Source organism: Coffea eugenioides, chromosome 1 (genome assembly GCF_003713205.1).
Source record: "Coffea eugenioides isolate CCC68of chromosome 1, Ceug_1.0, whole genome shotgun sequence".
In the NCBI taxonomy this organism is placed as follows: Eukaryota; Viridiplantae; Streptophyta; class Magnoliopsida; order Gentianales; family Rubiaceae; genus Coffea; species Coffea eugenioides.
The window spans coordinates 30,742,372-30,760,929 of record NC_040035.1 but is presented as its reverse complement, the minus strand read 5'-3'; the positions used below and the strand labels follow the sequence as shown (position 1 = coordinate 30,760,929).

General features: G+C 40.7%; 1 long non-coding RNA gene across 1 annotated transcript; it reads left to right on the top strand.

The window, feature by feature from the left end:
* Window positions 1-336: 336 nt before the first annotated feature.
* On the top strand, window positions 337-17,621 carry LOC113775483. The gene is made up of 3 exons (XR_003468891.1): window positions 337-384; window positions 787-842; window positions 17,507-17,621. It is a non-coding gene; the product is annotated as an uncharacterized LOC113775483 (long non-coding RNA).
* Window positions 17,622-18,558: the final 937 nt, after the last annotated feature.

Here is an 18,558-nt window from a genome sequence, read left to right as displayed (position 1 = left end):
CAGGTTTAATTGTAAATATGGGATTTGTGAAGGGTAAAGACTTTGTCCGGTTTCTTTGTTAATTTTGCTTATTAGAGGGGTGATTTGGGAACTTGGCTTTTTTGAATTCCCTGATACATGATTTGAAGCGGTGGCTTTTTTTGAAGCGGTTAGTCAACATTAATTTTACCCTGGGATGCACTGGCCTTTTTTTAAGCGGTTAGTGGACATTAATTTTACCCTCGGGAAAACATTTGGCCAGGTGTCCTTTGCTTGTTTTGCATTGCAAGAGATAATGGGTTGCTCTTGCCTTTGTAATTACAAGTTCCTCTCGTTCATTGTTCCGAATAACAACGGCTAGGCTTTGACTTGCAAGTTCCTCTGGTTCTTTGTTCCCAACAACGGGTAAGCTTTGATGCTTCTCCGATTTTGGCTTTGTTCAATCCTTTGGTTAGTCGCGATTGTTATTCTTTCTTGCTTACAATTCACTGGTATTTATCTGCATGTTAAGAATTGAAGTTTATTAGTTTTTCTTCTTTCCGATGAGTGTCAGCTCAAGTTTTATTGCACCTGTGATTTAGTTGTTCCAGAGGTCTTGCGTTTTGGAGGCAGCTAGGTAGTTGCTTAATATGAGACCCATTATCATTTTTTTTTATTGATTTGGTAATGTATTTATCTTCATACTTTGTAGTTCGTTGCTTACTTTTTATGCATATCACGTATTTGTTTGATTGACAATTGTTAATTCGTGTCTGATATATTATCCTATACTATGCATAGCTGAAATTAGTGCATGTTTAATTGCAGGTATTTGTTTGGAGTCCTGTAAACGTTTTTCCTTGCTCTGCATCTTCTAATATCATGTAAGTTTCTTTCCATCTGTCTGCGTTCTCTTTACCTGTATACTTTTTTTTTTTCCTGTATACAATTCTTTTCTTTTTGGTTTTGCATGAAAGTTAATCTTGTTTGCTTCTTATTCATTCAAGTACATTGTGCTGTATTTTACTTGCATAAAATCTGTTGATTTTTCTCCCCTGTTTTATTGGCATGAAAATTATTTTTCTTTTGTCCTCGTTAGTTGAACTATAGTATATAAGTTAAACTATAGTATATTAGTATCACTGAAAATGGGTCGAAGGAGAAAATATGCTACGCTGGAGGAACTTTACAGTGAAAAAAATCGTCGTCGTCGTGAACGATATGCTGCAGCTAAGAAACAAAAGGAGAATGGTCCATTTAATACTGTACGCGATAAAATTTCAAGTCTGCAAAACGACAAGAAAAAGAAATACACGACAAATATGTGATATATAAATTTAAGAGAAATATGGGGTACAATCTCTGGAAGTTTCTCAAACTTATGGAGAGTTTCCTTCTATTCTTCTCCTCGAACGCCAATCCAAGGGCTTCGCAGCTTGTTCTTGGATCCACCACCGATTCCTTCAAATCTTGATATAGAAGATTTGAAGAACTTTAGAAGATATTTGAAGACTCAAGTCTTGATATCTGGGAGACTTGGAGAGCTTGAAGAGCTGAACCTTTGTAGCTTGGAGCTTCAATGCTTTGAGCGTATATGATGCTCTTTGAAGTCCCTGTGTATTTTTTTGTGTGTCCTTGATTTGGTTGAAAGACCCCTATTTATAGCTGTGGCAAGGGGTAGAGGTTGAAGACCTGCATACCACTTACTTGTCTTGCAAGACGTGCAGTCATATTAGGACTGTACTAGCCAAATATTATCTCTTCATTTTATATTTATTAATAAAGAGATAAGTAATCCCTTGATTGGCCAAACCCGTGGGGACACGTGACGTGGCGCCGTTTGACTGGTCAGGCCATTGCAGTATATAAGAGATATATTTGGATAAAACAACTCTAAATATTATCCCTTTAATAAGAAATAAATATTTAGATATTTATCCGATAAACATGTGATATGATGTGATTTGGTTGGTGGAGATACCCCTGCAATTTGAATTGATTTGGAACACCTCACCTTGACACGTGGAGGAATATAATTGGCTATTTAATAACCAAACTTTCCAAGTGTACATGATATATGGCAATATCCGATTGGATGAAAATATTTAATAGACCAATGGTAATTTTTAGAATTTAATTAAAATTCCATTGTCTACAAATGCCCCCTCGAAACTCGTTCGTGAATAAAATTAAAGCGGGATTTGAGCGAACGAGCTTCGACAATTTTTTCCAACTTAATTCGATTGTCCTAGGAGCAGGACAACATTAACCTCCAATTCAAATCCACAAACGTATGAAGTTCCTAGCCATAGCTCTCAATTGATAACAAGCTCCCGAGGCCAGTTCCAAGTAACATTTGGGTTCCAATTAGCACTTGATGTTGATGATGACTAAGCAAGTCCCGAGGCCGGATTACTCCAATCTGAAGTCTTATAGTAGAGTCCGTCAATGGACTTAAAGCTTTGCAATATCTTAGCTTTTGAATTGGTCATGAGAAGACCACGTGGGGTGCCACCAATACATGCAAAATTCGGTGATATCAATCCAGGACCAAAACATACCAATCTAAAGTTTCAAGTCCACCGCTAGATGTATCATTAAACAAATTCTGCTGGTTTCAATTTTCAAGGCCGAATGACTTCATATCCATTTGCCCAATCACCTACGTGCAAGGTGCTCTAAAAATGAAATCACAGGAACCCAATTGATCTCCCACGCATTTTGCTTATCAATCACCCACGGCACTCCACAGATCCAAACCCCAAGACCACTTCTCCTTGTCGGCCTCGGGGACTTGGGCGGCAACTCTTCAAGGATTCATCTAATATGACTAGGACACCCGAATTAACAGCTTTCATTCCCTTGTTGGTTTCAAAGTCCAAGCGATCTAGAAGTTCGAAATCGACTGCGATGGAGCCCATCGCGGAAGCAATCTCCCAAGACTTAAAAGACTTCGTGAGCAGGTTTTTTTTTTCTTTTAACTCGGATTGAATGTTATAAGGGCAAGCCCTCCAATTTTTTAAAAGATCAATTGACTCTCTTTAGCCTCATATCCACCGCCCCAGCCATGTGTTTAATGTTCCCAAGCTGAACCAGAAACTAGTTGCCATCGGAGAATCCCAAGTAGAATTTGAGATTCGTTAGAATTCTACAAACCACGTATAACAAAATCTAATTAACTGAGCATGAAGTCCTGAAGCCAAACTGATGTTAGAATCATAATGGACCTTAAACTCATGTGCGCAGGACCTGAAAGTAATTTGAGCACCCGACATATATTAAAACTCCATATCGGATCAAAACTCCACGGTGACTTGCCATTACAAATTCCGCTGATATCCACGCAAACCCAAAGACTTTGATGAACTAATTTCGGTTTCGGATGGCAATCAGTATATCCATTAGTAACTGGAATAAATTAGGAGTCCGCAGGATATGCACACTCCAATCTTAATTGACCAATCAGGAAGGTCCCGAAGCCAGACTCACGTTGGACTTGTAATCAATCTCAAAGTCATCTTACGGTTCCTTGCATTAAAGAGCTTAACTCTACCTATTATAAATAGCCAGGACCGAAGCCGGGAATTCTTCACTGAAAGCTTTTAAACCAAGCTTTGTTCCTTTCTTCTTACTTGCCATCATCCAGCTGCCGCTACTGGGAATTGCTTTGTTGCCATCACCACCGCTTATTATTTGCCGTTCGCTCTACTCAACTGTCTTTCAACTGATAGAAACAAGCTGGAGTTGGTCATCACCTTTGCCGAGCTACTCTTAAATTATTTGGAGGTACGCATTACTACGAGTGGATTTTTTTTCTTTTGCTAGAGTCTAAAACTCTCCCTTCCTTTTTTTTATACTACTGTCTCTCGGACCTAATCACAATGCTACTAGTGTAAATAACCAAGATTATACCCGTGCGTTCACTTGTGAGAAGCCAGAGACAGCAATAATCACTTCCCGCTACTGCCGAGTTGCCTTGTCGCTGCTACCAGCGCTTTCTTGTGGTTGGCGATTCGAGAGCTGCTGCCTAGAACTGCTACGGTCGCTGGTGCCACCAGATTGATGCTTGTTACTTGTAAACTGCCTCCATCGTACTGACCTAAAGCCGTTGCGCAAGCCGCTGCCGCGAGAGTTGATCATCCTCCGCTGGTTGCACTCCAATATTTTTCCGCCTGCCAGGTACTTGAAGCCCTTTTTGTTTCCTCCTTGCAGCATTTAATTGTTTCAAGATTTTTGCATGCCAAGAATTGGTTTCGGTCAAGGCTTTTGCAGGTTTCATCATTGGATGCTTTAGTCACTAAATAGCTTTGGTCATACTTGTCAATAAATAGCCTCGGTCAAGGCTCTTGCACGCTTCATTGTTTGACGCTTTGGACATGATCAGCACTTGGAATTTATTTGTCTACTCCACGTGTGCTTTTGACTTGTATCTCCAAGACAGTTTGGCCCTTTGTGATTTATCTACTAAAATAATGCCAAGCATGATATTTGAGTTATCCCTCAAGGCTGAGAATTTAGTCTCAATTTTTGTACCCCCTTTTTGTTTTGTTTTTTATTTTTTATTATTATTTTTTTATTATTATTATTATTGTCTCTTTTTGTCGTTCTTGTTTGTTTTTTTTTTGTTTTTGTTTTTTTTTGTTTTTAGAGTTTTTTTTTTGTTTTTGTTATTAGTGTTTTTTTTCCTTGCATTTACTAGGGTAATATCAAATATGATATTTGAACCCCCCCTTTTCTTAACACTAAATATAAATTTTTTTTTTTTTTTGCTAATCTATTAGGACACAAATATGATATTTGGGCAAGAATTTCCCCTCTTTTTGCTAGAACTCTGACCTTAAATTTTTTTTTTTTTTTTTTTTTGCCCCCCAAATATCACTATACATGATTTTGATCTAAACTTTGTCAACTTGCCTCTTTGTAGACAACTCAAGCTGCGCTTGAAGAGGGGTTCGAAACAATTCCAGGGATTTGAGAAGAGGCAACCAATTAGGTAATTTAATTACCAAACTTCTTGCACGACGCTCCTGCATCCTCTAATATTTTCTTTTACAAGATTCCAGCAATCATGCAAATTAAGGACTACGCCGTGCCAGTGCCGCATATTTCACTGACGGATGAACGGGGAGGAACGCAGTCAAAGAGCTTGTCACTACATGTTTACAAACCCGCAATTGGCCCGCTCGCTGAATCCTTCATACCCCTCGAAGGATGCTTTCATCTCGAAGACTGGACTAGCAAGTGGACTAAGGAAGTGGTGGCACCGTCGACTTTCTCCACTACGTCAAGGGAAGAAGAAGTGGTCGTGCTAAACTCGTCTCTTCACAATGGAGATCCAGAAATAGCCAAATTCACTCTTCCGTTCGTGGGATTCAATGTTGACAAAGCTACATGGAAAACCCCTTCGTCATTCTTCGGCGAGGCGTGCTTTACCTCCCATTATTGGGAGTGGGTTGAGGACATGCTTGGAAGGCATAAAGACATACTCACACGCGCTGGGATATTTGAAGCCGTCTACGCGTCGAGATACTCCTACGACCGCTGTGAAAATATCTTGCGAGCCTTCTTCAAATATTGGTGTCCCTCGACGAACACACTCCATACGCCCGTTGGGGAGTTGTCCATCACACTTTGGGACCTTTATCGACTTGGTGGCCTTTCGATCGATGGCGCGTTTTTTGATGAAGTTGTTCCTTCGGCGCGGGAGCTCCTTACTCGTGACAAAGAAGGGAAGCCACTTCTCCCTGAGAGTTGCAGGCATCTTTTTTCGGCTTACTACCACCTCTGGACGAATGACCAAGGGGTATGGATGAAGGACTGGATTCGCTTCTGGTTCAAAGGAGAGGCTAGGTATAGGGCTCCTCCGAGTAGAGCGAATAGAAGGAAGACCACATCTAAACCAAAAATGACTTACAACCCTTCTGGAAGCGTGGAGCCTTACGACCTTGCCGATACGAATGACTTCAATGTCCCTTTTGACACCCTGGGTATCCCAGGGTCTCTAAGAAAGGAGACCTATATTGCGGCATTCATAGCGTGTTGGATCTGCAAGTTCCTTTTGCCAAGCAAAAAGGTCGACCGTATTCGCCCAAGTGTTTTCAAGGTTGCATGCTTAATGGCTACAGGAAAAAAATTTTGTCTTGCAATTCCCGTCCTTGCGAGCATATATCATGGGTTGAGGGAGATCGTCCACGCCCCTAACCTTGGAGAATGTGAGGTAACTTTTCCAATCCATTACGTCTATGCTTGGATTGGCCAATACTTCGATGTATACTACGAAAATCATCAAGTGAGTAGCCACCACGCGCGCATGACAAGATTTAGTGGTGAGAAGATGGCAATATTTTATGGCCAATTGGAAGCTGAGGAAATCTTCAAAGAAACGAATCCTTTGATGCTTCCTAAATTGTGCTGGACTGAGAATGAAGAAAAGGCGTTGATCGATGCCGGATCCTTATCATCAAGACTCATGAGCTACTTCATTAGTCAACGCTCTTGCCATTTAACTCTACGTAAGGATAATACTTTCATTACTGAAAAATATAATCCTTGCAGGTTCAGCAGTTAATTCGGTTTTTGTCAGGACATCCCCAACAACTTGAAAGAGATCACTCACACTTATACCTTAGGTGAAGCTATTCAACTATGGGATTCCTCAGTTCGCACTCAGACGCGATCTCGGATGACTATACCCATGCACAGGAAGTATCCATTGATCACCAAAGACTATGATGCCTGGTGGTCGACTCGGTCAAATAGTGTCTCTTCAACTCCCTTAAAATTTACCGTTAAGATCCCTCAGCAATCATCGAAGAAGAGCAAGATTACCTCCGCCAACGAGTCAGTGCATCCTAATGGAGTTATAGAGATTGTAACGGGTCTTACCTCATCTACCTTGCGGAAGAACAAAACCATTAGTAGCTCCTTGGAAAATATTGTTACAAGAAATAAGTCTTCCAAGGACTCTCGACAGGCCATCAAAGAGGCGCAACCAGTGATTCCAGCAAAGAAGATGCCGCCCATGGTTTCAAAATCTTTATCAGTGACTCACACAGAAGAAGATGTCGAAATTGAAATGATGGACGATCGTGGTTCTCTCGAGGCTATAGGACAAGAAGGGACTCAAGCTCAGGGTATCGAATCTACCCAGAGAGGAACCCATTCGTTGGCAAGCGGCAGTAGTAGCCAAGACCGTCATTGGAACCGATCGAAGAAGAGGACATCTTCTGATTTGGAGGAAATTTCCTTTTCACCACCGTCGGTTGGAGTGTCGCCACTTAAGGTAATCATATTTTCCTTTTCTTTTTTTTTAAAAAAAAAAGACCCTCAAAACATTTTTTTTTTCAGCCCCCACTTCTTGAATTCCACCAAGAAGATGTTGATACCAATTCACCACTTGAACTTGAGACTGATGCTATAATTTCAAACAAGAAAGGTGACGAAGTCGTTATCAGCATCCCAAAGCAACTTGCCCCCAGTGGAGGCGCTTTGTCAAAGAAGGAGCTGTCTAATTTGCACGAAATCCGGAAAAAACCTAAGGTAGCATTGGTTTCAGAATTTCATGGTCAAAAATTGATCCAGGCGCATCGAAGGAAGTACTTGCAGAGTTTGTTGATGGATTTTCGCGGACAGATTCTTGACACTCCAACTGAACAGATCTCTTCTTTAAAAGAGTGTGCAGAGGAAATCATTGCGGAAATCACAAGAACGGATTCTACCAATGGTCTCCCTTTAAAAGATCACTTGATGGAATTGTTTGCCAAGGCGGAGGCATATGATGTTCTGGCATCCTCATCGTGGGAAAGGATGAGCAAAGAAACACATGCAGAACTCCTTTCCAACGCGACCGTCCAACTCAAGAGAGTTAAGGCAAAGGAAGAAGGACTAACTTGTCACTTGCAAAGTCTTGAAGAAAAGTTGCAGTCCATTGAAGACAGGAAGAAGGTTCTGCAACAGGAACTCATCAGTTTGGAGAAACAAGGCCTGGAAATCAGTTCGACTATCGATCAAAAGTATGAGACCTTCAAGGAGATCCAGGCTGAAATAACCCAAGCGCATGATGAGCTATCTTCCATTGAAAATACTAGCATCATGACTGATAACGCAATGAAGGAACTTGAAGACATGAATTCTGCACTTGAATCATATAAAGTAGCTGTAGTGGAATACAAATTTGATATTTAGACTTTCCACCATGTTCTTCTTTTCCTTGAATTATTTTATCACTCATTTTTTCCATGTAATGAGTTTTCTTTTGAATAATAAAATGCTTTTCATTTCTTATCTCATGTTTTTTTTTAAGAGAAAAGAACTCAAATGGAGCATTTTATTATTTTTTTTTATTTTTTTTTATTTTTTGGAAAGAGAAAATTCTTTTTTCATTTTTTTTTTGTAAGGGACAAGGATTTGATTTGGAGCGGTGTAACTGAACTTAGAGGATGCCCTCCAAGCTGCCTACGTATCCCAACAAGGGAATCAAGTCACATGTAGTTCCTGCCGTTCGCATTTTAACCTCATGCGGGCCAGGAGTATCTATTTGTTTACCACCTTAGACTTGGTGGAGTGTTTCAGCAGTTTAACCACATACTACACTGTTGGTGGTTGCCATCCACAGTTTTAGCTCATGCGGGCCAGGAGTATCTATTTGTTTACCACCTTAGACTTGGTGGAGTGTTTCAGCAGTTTAACCACATACTACACTGTTGGTGGTTGCCATCCACAGTTTTAGCTCATGCGGGCCAGGAGCATCGCGCGGTTCCGATTATGCATAGTACCTTTTTAGGTACTTGCCATTGATGGGGCCAACCCTTAATCCATCTTCGGCAACCAACTTGTATGAGCCATTTGTATATACTTCTCGAATGACATATGGACCATCCCACTTAGGAGTAAACTTTCTTTGTCCGCCATGAGTGAGAATGATTGGTCTCCGAACGGCGAGCACTAACTCTCCAATTTGAAAAGAGCGGGGTCGAACGTGCTTATTGAATGCCTTTGAAAGGCGAGCCTGATAACACTCAATCCGTTGCTGAGCTTCCAATCTCTTTTCGTCGAGTGCTTCTAATTCCTCAAGGCGAAGACGAACATTATCTTCTCCACTGAGCCCTTCTTGAATTGCAATTCTTAGCGAAGGTATTTGACACTCAAGTGGAAGAACAGCTTCAACACCGTAAACAAGCGCATATGGGGTTGCTTGTGTGGGAGTTCGAAAAGTGGTTCGGTATGCCCAAAGCGCTTCTCCAATCCGAAGATGCCAATCCCTTTTCGATTTATCCACGATTTTCTTCAACAGATTACATAAGGTCTTGTTGAATGCTTCAGCGAGTCCATTTGCGGCAGCGTAGTACATGGACGAATTGTATTGTTTGAAATGAAACTTTTCGCAAAGTTTGTTCTTTGCTACATTGCAAAAAGGTCTACCATTATCGGTGATGATATAACGCGGGACCCCATATCGATAAATGATGTGCGAGCGGATAAAATCTACTACATTCTCCTTTTTGACCTCTCTTAGAGGAACCGCTTCGGCCCACTTTGAGAAATAATCCGTCGCTGCCAAAATAAAAATGTGTCCTCCAGAAGATTTTGGAAGTGGTCCAACTATATCCAAACCCCAAGCATCGAACGGCCAAGAAGCTACAGTTGGATGCAATGGTTCAGGAGGTTGACGGATGAAATTGCCATGGAATTGACAAGCTTGACATTTTCTAGCAAAATCAATACAGTCCTTCACCATTGTTGGCCAGTAGTATCCCATTCTTTTAATGCGAAAGTGTAATTTCGGGCCAGATTGGTGAGCACCACATATCCCAGAATGAGCCTCTTCCATTACTTGCATGGCCTCATCTTCTCCAAGACATCGTAGAAACACCCCATCGAAAGTTCTTCGGTAAAGCGTCCCTTTGTAGTAAATGAAACGTGGCGCTCGACGACGTATATCAACCCTTTTCTTGGGATCTTCTGGTAACTTCCCATGACTAAGGTAATCCACTATGAGATGACGCCAATCCTCCTTTTCGATCTCATGGACAAAAATATGATAAGTATTTTCTTCCTCACCATCGTCATTTTCATCAAACATCGGAGGTATGACCCAATTTTGGCATATTGAAATTTGATTTCGATGAGAAGGTAGAGTGATCATGGACGCCACCCTTGCCAAAGAATCAGCTTGTTGGTTGAAATTTCTTGGGATATGTTCTATAGTGACATTACCTAAATATCCCATGAGTTGCCTTGCATACTTATAATATGGGATCAATTCTGGTTTCTTGACATCATAAACACCAAGAAGTTGATTTACCACCAATTTTGAATCACCATAGACTCTAAGATGCAACTGCTTCATGTCTACAGCCGTTTCAAGACCGAGAATCAACGCCTGATATTCAGCCACATTGTTGGAACACCGACGTGTTAAAGTGAAAGAGTATGGCAATATATCTGCTTCAGGAGTATAGAAGACAACTCCCGCACCAGCTCCATCACGGTGAGCAGCTCCATCGAAATACATTGACCACGACGATTCCACCATAAACACTTCTTCATCGGGAAGTTCATCAGTCAACTCCCACTCGGCAGGTAGGGGATGATCGGCTAAAAAGTCTGCCAATATTTGTCCTTTGACAGCCTTCGCAGGTACGTAAATAATTTCAAACTGTTGAAACTGAAGGTACCATCTGGCGAGTCGATCAGACAGTACAGGTTTTGCCATGACATATTTAATGGGATTAGACTTAGATATGAGTCGAATAGTGTGCGCTTGAAAGTAATGTTTCAACTTCTGAATGACAAATATAAGTGCCAAACACAACTTCTCGATGGGTGAGTAGTTCAACTCATTTGATGTCATCATCCGGCTCAAGTAATACAGCGCATTCTCCTTACCTTCATCATTTTCTTGAGCGAGTAAGGCCCCAACCGACCGTTCTTGAGCGGAAATATAGAGAATCAATGATTTTCCTGGAATGGGCGCAGCCAGCACTGGGGGATTCATGAGATACGCCTTGATGCTTGTAAAAGCATTCCTACACGATTCATCCCACTCGAAGGGTACCCCTTTCTTCATCAGTCTACTAAAGGGTTGGCATCGCCCGGCCAAATTAGAGATAAACCTCCGAATATATGCCAACTTCCCTTGAAGGCTTTTCAATTCATGAATGTTCCTCGGTTCAGGTATGTTCACAATGGCATCGATTTTAGATCGATCGACCTCTATTCCCCGTTGATGAACGATGAAACCGAGAAACTTGCCAGAAGTGACTCCGAATGCACACTTCAAAGGATTCATCTTCAGTTGGTATCTCCGAAGGCGTTGAAAAACTCTTCGAAGATCTTGGATATGATCCTCTCGCTTCTTGGATTTCACCACAAGGTCATCAACGTAGCACTCCACATTTTTATGGAGCATATCATCAAAAATTCTTTGCATTGCCCTTTGATATGTCGCTCCAGCATTTTTCAAGCCAAATGGCGTCACTTTATAGCAATAAATTCCCTTAGGGGTGCGGAAGGCAGTTAGCTCCTCATCCTCGGGCGCCATGCGTATTTGATTGTAGCCAGACGATTCATCGAGAAAAGATAGTGCTTCATGCCCGGTTGTAGCATCTACCGTCAATTCTGTGATGGGGAGAGGAAAATCATCTTTGGGGCAAGCCTCATTTAAGTCTCGAAAGTCAACACAAACTCGGATTTGCCCATTCTTTTTCCTTACAGGGACGATGCTTGAAATCCATGTTGGATATTTTACTTCTCGTATGAATCCAGCTTCAATCAATCGATTTATCTCATTTTCTATCAGAGGAATCAATTCGGGCCGAAAGCGCCTTTGCGTCTGCTTGACAGGTTTTGTTCCTCGCTTGACAGACAAATTATGAACGGCGACCCTTGGATCCAAACCAGGCATTTCTGAGTAATTCCAGGCAAAGACGTCCCTGAACTCGAGCAGCAAATCAACATACTCTTTTTCTTCTTCAGGAGTCATACAAGAGCTTATGTAAATTGGGCGAGGATCGTCGCTTGTGCCAAGGTTAATCTCTTTTAGCTCATCGACTGTATTTTTTACCCCTTGTTCAAGTTCAGGGGGAGCGTCATCTGCATCTTCTTCTTCTTCTTCGGGATCACTGATCGTAATATGGTGACAGGAAGCCATACTTTCTTGACCCTGTTCCTCAAAAATGGTTTCAATTCTTACATTGAATAAGTCTCCATAGTGCATGAAGAAATAGGAGACTCGCTTTCTTGGTCTGTTCTTCTTTATTGGAGTAAGACTTTCTTCCTTGGCAACTTGGTACTCTTGTTTCTTATTGCCTAATCTCTCATAGACGGGCGACTTCAAATTTTTTAGCTGCGGGCCAAGTCTGTCAAACACAGAAGTACGTTTTGACTTATTTCCCAATCGGTCGAACACAGATCTCTTTCGACTTGTGACCTCCATTTCTTCGTTCACATAGTTACAACTCGCTCTTTTGATCATTATACGAACAGGAGAGGGCGGTTGATAACCAAGACCCATCGATGAACTTTCAACATTATAGCCCCTTTCTTTCAACATTTTCTGCGTAGGTGTCAATCCGTGAGTCTTCTCGCCAGTCACTTCAGGAGGGAGTTTGCCCAATGTATTCTTCTCATTTGGGTTATAACCCGCCTTAGCAAGAAGTCTATAGGCGTTTGGATCAAAACCTTCTTGAGTCCGATTAGTTGGTAGCGAGTAATGTTCCACTGCCGGTTCTTCTTTGGGACGGACAAACCCTTGCAAGCTCACCTTCTCAATTTTAACAGGCTCTATCTTGGTGAGCGGAACATTTAATGTGTCATTTCTGATAAAAGAAGACTGACCTTCTTCTCTCTTTGATCTTGGAGTATACCGCAAAATGGGTACTTTGGAATCTTGACTTTCTTCCCTTACCGATTCCTTTCTTTTTGCTTCTTTGTGAAGATAAAATTTGGCGTCGGCAAAGTGAGTTTCGGCTTCCGTGAAAGGTTTGTCATCGGCAGTAACTTTCTTAACAATACCGTCTCGACAATATTTGAAACATTGATGCAGAGTAGATGGTATAATTTCATTCTCGTGAATCCAGGGCCTTCCCAAGAGCATGTTATAAGAGGTTTTGGCTTCAATGATATGAAATAACGCACTTGAAGACAGCTCACCAATGAGCAATTCAAGCCTTATGAGGCCAATTGCTCTTTGCCCCCCTTGGTTAAATCCTTGGATCATGAGGCGGCTCTGGGAGAGTTCATCACTTGAGATTCCTAACTCTTTCATAGCACGTACGGACATGATATTGACAGCAGATCCCCCATCAATGAGTATCCGATTCATCTTTTGTTCTCGAACATATGCACTAACAAACAAAGGTCGATTGTGGGTCTTGAACTCAACAGTTAAATCGTCATCATCAAAAATGATGGTCGTTGCACAATCCACCGGTGGTTTATCATCGATTTTGAGTTTTTTCTCAAATTCAGTGCCAATTTGTGTGACTTGAGGATTTTCAGCTTTGACGACATTACAAGAAGTGGAATTATCAGTATCGTCACTTAAATACCCCTTGGGTATAAATTCTCTCATGTCACGGGCTGTCGAACCTCTTGAAGAAGCTGAAAATCTGACGAAATTGGTGTTGTGGCGACTCCCTTCATTTCGTCGTTTCATCGTCACTTTCGGCTTTGTCGAATGAATGCTTTTCGAAAAGATGTACTTCTTTATTTTTGGCTTGCAAGTCCTCTTTCGAGTGACTAAAGTCCATCCTTCGTTGTCATCTTCAATAACATTTTCAATTGACGATTTTTCAACCTCCTTGTACAGAAGCACTGCTTGTTGTGGGTAGAACTTCTATCGGACAACACACAGACCCAAACATTATTGTTGTTTGGTTTGCCGATGCTTTATCTTCCTCGAGAAGGATCTTTCCTTGACGGGCCAATTCCATAATTTTGTCTTTAAAGACAAAGCATTTAGTGAGAGGGTGGCCAATCAGGCGATGATAACAGCAATAGTTTGGATCATTGACTTGACCGGCTTCCTCTGGGCGCTTCATTTCAGGAAGTTCAAGGAGTTTCTCCTTGAAAAGGTCATCAAACATCCCTTGTAAATCAGATTCAAGAAATGGGTATTCTTTTTCTTGCATCTCTTTTAACGTGGGTCTTCTTGCCGACCTATTTTGAAATGGATCCAACTTCTCAGTGACCTTTCGGCTCACCTTGGTAGCAATTTTCATGGGAGCTGTGTTTATTGCCATGGACTCCTTATTACTGAATTTTGAAGAGGCTTGCCCCCTTTTTTATTTTCTTGCCTTTCATTGCTTTGACGAGGCGGCTGCACTCGCGGAGCTTGAATAGGAAGCCCATCAGTTGCATTGGCCGTGATGCTTAACTCCATATCATGAGCGCGAGTAGCTAATTCTTCAAATGTATTTGGGCGTATACCTTGTAGAATATAGCTCAGGCTCCAATGCATTCCTCGGATGCACATCTCTATGGCAGAGGGCTCAGACAGTCTATCCTTGCAGTTGAGACTCAGACTTCTCCACCTATCGATGTAGTTGACCACAGGTTCATCCTTCCATTGACGAGTGTTAGTCAACTCCAGCATACTAACAGTTCTTCTAGTGCTGTAGAAGCGATTTAAAAACTCTTGTTCCAGTTGTTCCCAACTGTCGATGGACCCCGGAGTGAGATCAGTGTACCAGTCAAATGCGTTGCCCTTCAAGGATCGGACGAACTGTTTGACTAGCAGGTCACCATAGGTTCCAGCGTTATTGCAAGTTTCGACAAAATGGGCCACATGTTGTTTTGGACTGCCTTTTCCATCGAACTGTTGAAATTTAGGCGGTTGATATCCAGCGGGCATTGCTAGGTTGTCAATTCTAGCAGTGTAAGGCTTGCAGTAGGTAAAGCTTGACTTTGAACCACCCTCCTTTTTATCTTTGATCACGCCTTCAACAAGCTCCTTCAGTTGTTCCACGGGAATAGCTCCATCGGCGGTCACATATACTTCCTTCACCTTGTCTTTACCTTTTTCACGCTCTTGGTGCTCCTTACGATTCGCATGGCTTCCTTCAGGAGCATGATCTTTCTGGGTGAGCAGTTGAGCAATGAGAGCATCTTGGTCCTTAACGTGTTTCATCATGGTTTCCATCATCTTGGACATGTTCGAAACTTGTTCTTCGAGACTCAAAGTATTTGTCATCATGGCGGGCATTGCAGCAGAAGAAGCAGCAGAATCTTCAATACAAAATCTTGAATGAAGAGTTTCATGTGAAGAGGCTGATCCAGTGCTTGATGAATCATCGTCATGCTTATAAAATTTGGGTTCGGATCCAAATTCGAGCATGGCAAGAGCCTTCTCAATCGAGGTGAAAACGTCTTGGACCCCCATCGTGGAGGAATAGCTCATTTGTGATGTTGACCCGAAGACGGGAGTTGGCGCCGAGGGTTCCATGCTACTTTGGGTGGAGGCTCTCGTCATACTCCTTGTCACGGGGCCAATAACGCGGGTATTGGTGGCAACGTGTGCAGCTTCCTGAACAGGCTTAGCATCAGTAGCCTTGGAACGTGCAATCACGATTTTGTTGCTCTTTGGTGCCATTGATGATGTATGTAGTTGAATATTCGAAGAGAAGAGATGGAAGGCAGAGAGGTCCCACTGGGCGTGCCAAAAATTTGTACGCGATAAAATTTCAAGTCTGCAAAACGACAAGAAAAAGAAATACACGACAAATATGTGATATATAAATTTAAGAGAAATATGGGGTACAATCTCTGGAAGTTTCTCAAACTTATGGAGAGTTTCCTTCGATTCTTCTCCTCGAACGCCAATCCAAGGGCTTCGCAGCTTGTTCTTGGATCCACCACCGATTCCTTCAAATCTTGATATAGAAGATTTGAAGAACTTTAGAAGATATTTGAAGACTCAAGTCTTGATATCTGGGAGACTTGGAGAGCTTGAAGAGCTGAACCTTTGTAGCTTGGAGCTTCAATGCTTTGAGCGTATATGATGCTCTTTGAAGTCCCTGTGTATTTTTTTGTGTGTCCTTGATTTGGTTGAAAGACCCCTATTTATAGCTGTGGCAAGGGGTAGAGGTTGAAGACCTGCATACCACTTACTTGTCTTGCAAGACGTGCAGTCATATTAGGACTGTACTAGCCAAATATTATCTCTTCATTTTATATTTATTAATAAAGAGATAAGTAATCCCTTGATTGGCCAAACCCGTGGGGACACGTGACGTGGCGCCGTTTGACTGGTCAGGCCATTGCAGTATATAAGAGATATATTTGGATAAAACAACTCTAAATATTATCCCTTTAATAAGAAATAAATATTTAGATATTTATCCGATAAACATGTGATATGATGTGATTTGGTTGGTGGAGATACCCCTGCAATTTGAATTGATTTGGAACACCTCACCTTGACACGTGGAGGAATATAATTGGCTATTTAATAACCAAACTTTCCAAGTGTACATGATATATGGCAATATCCGATTGGATGAAAATATTTAATAGACCAATGGTAATTTTTAGAATTTAATTAAAATTCCATTGTCTACAAATACAACTTGCACTATTGCTGTGAAAGCATTGCGAATGATGGATAATTTAGCCGAGACGAGTACTTCCTCTATGAAGCGTATGCGTATCGATAAACATAATGATGGCACTTCTTTTACGAATACGAGCACAGATGATACAATTGAGAATCCTTTGTCCTCTTCACCTCTTATGAATAAATATGGTTCTCTTGGTTCCCCTACTATTCAAAGCGATGAAGCATTGACTCCTGTTAATATCCATGGAAAAAGCATTGCTAATGTTAACAGCATTCCAATAGGTAATTCTCCTATTCCAATTCAAAACTTAGCTTTGTTTTATCATTGTAAAATTATCTTTTGATTATATAATATATACTTATATAATTACTAATGTAAAATTATGTACAGTGCCAAGGACAATACAAGTGATTGTAATACATTATCGACTAAAAAGGCTGCTCCATGGCCTAAGACTTCCAGTTCAATCAATAGTTCTTCATCTAAGGATAATGATGTGAAAGTCTCATTCGATGGTCAACGACGAAGAATGTACGCAACACCTGAGGAAGCTCAAAGGGAACGGAATCGTCGTCGTCGTGAATGTTATGCTGTAGCGAAGAAAGCAAAGCAAAAATCCTCAGTTGATAATATTTTTACTTTTCCTTTGATCACACCTGAACTACAAGAAGACATTAGAACTAATGCAAATTTTGAAAACAACAATCACATGCCTTTCAATGATGAATCAGTATCTCATGTCCGCAGTTGTTTCCAAGGTACACTTATTTTTTTCTCTCCTGAACTAGCAATTATCTGTTTGGTTATTTACATGTCATTTTATAATATCCAGTGCATCTTCTTGTATAATTTCTTGCATATCTAATTTCAAGTAAAAGGAAATTTATTTACTCAAATCTTTGTGTGAAGTATTGTTTATATTTTCTTTGCCATTACAATCACTTGTAACTTGGTAGTTTCATTTGTTAATAATTGAAAATAATATACAGGACCTGAGCTTTCTGAAGGCAATACAAATGATTCCAGGATCGAAAATACTATTTCAATGATCAGAACTTATGATTCCACCAAAAATTCTACAACCAGTGAACATGATCAATTAAAGTTTCCTACACCAGAAAGTTTGCTTGGTCCAAATTTTCGAGATGCCTTGTCTTCAACAAGAAACATACCAGGTACTAATCTTTATATGATCGTTCGTTTTGTTCTCTCTTTGAAGTGCATTTGTTTAGATAATTGAATTACAATTTTTTTTGTCTTTTGTTGATTAAAACTATCACTAAGTATTTATCTTAAACTTTATATACATTATCCTGGATTATTACATCAAATTTATGTTTATTGACACTATTGTTATAGGTAGACGTCGTTCTGCAAAGCATGATCCATTGCAAAATATAGCTGTTGAACCTGATGTTTTACCTTCAGTTCCAAATTGTGAATATTGTGATGCTAAGAGATTTCACAAAGAACCACCTAGATTTTGTTGTTCTTCTAGAGAAATTCAATTGCTTTCAACTGAAATGCCTAAAGAATTAATGCTTTTATATCTTGAGGATTCGGATGAGGCTGCTGAATTCTGACGGTGGATTCATAGTTATAATAATATGTTTGCTTTTACTTCACTTGGCATGCACTGTGATCAATCATTAAGTAAAGATTATCATGGAATTTATACATTTAGAGTTCAAGGGCAAATGTACCAGTATATCAATCCATTGGTATCGCCAGAAGGCAAGAAAGCAAAAAACTTACAATTATACTTTTTTGACACTGATCATGAGACAATCAATCGATTATCTATCTCAAGCAGATTTCGAGAAAGCTTGATTACGAAGATTGAAGAGATCTTGAAATTGAATCCATACTCTGCATTTTTCCGTGGTTTACAAAATCTTCCCAATATAGATGATTATAAGAATGTTCTTAACTCAAATCCAGATTTGGCTCAACGAGTGTTCAATCGACCTACAACATCTCAAGTCGGAGTTGTATGGACAGAATCTGAAATTTCTGATCAGATTACCTCGCATCATATCCA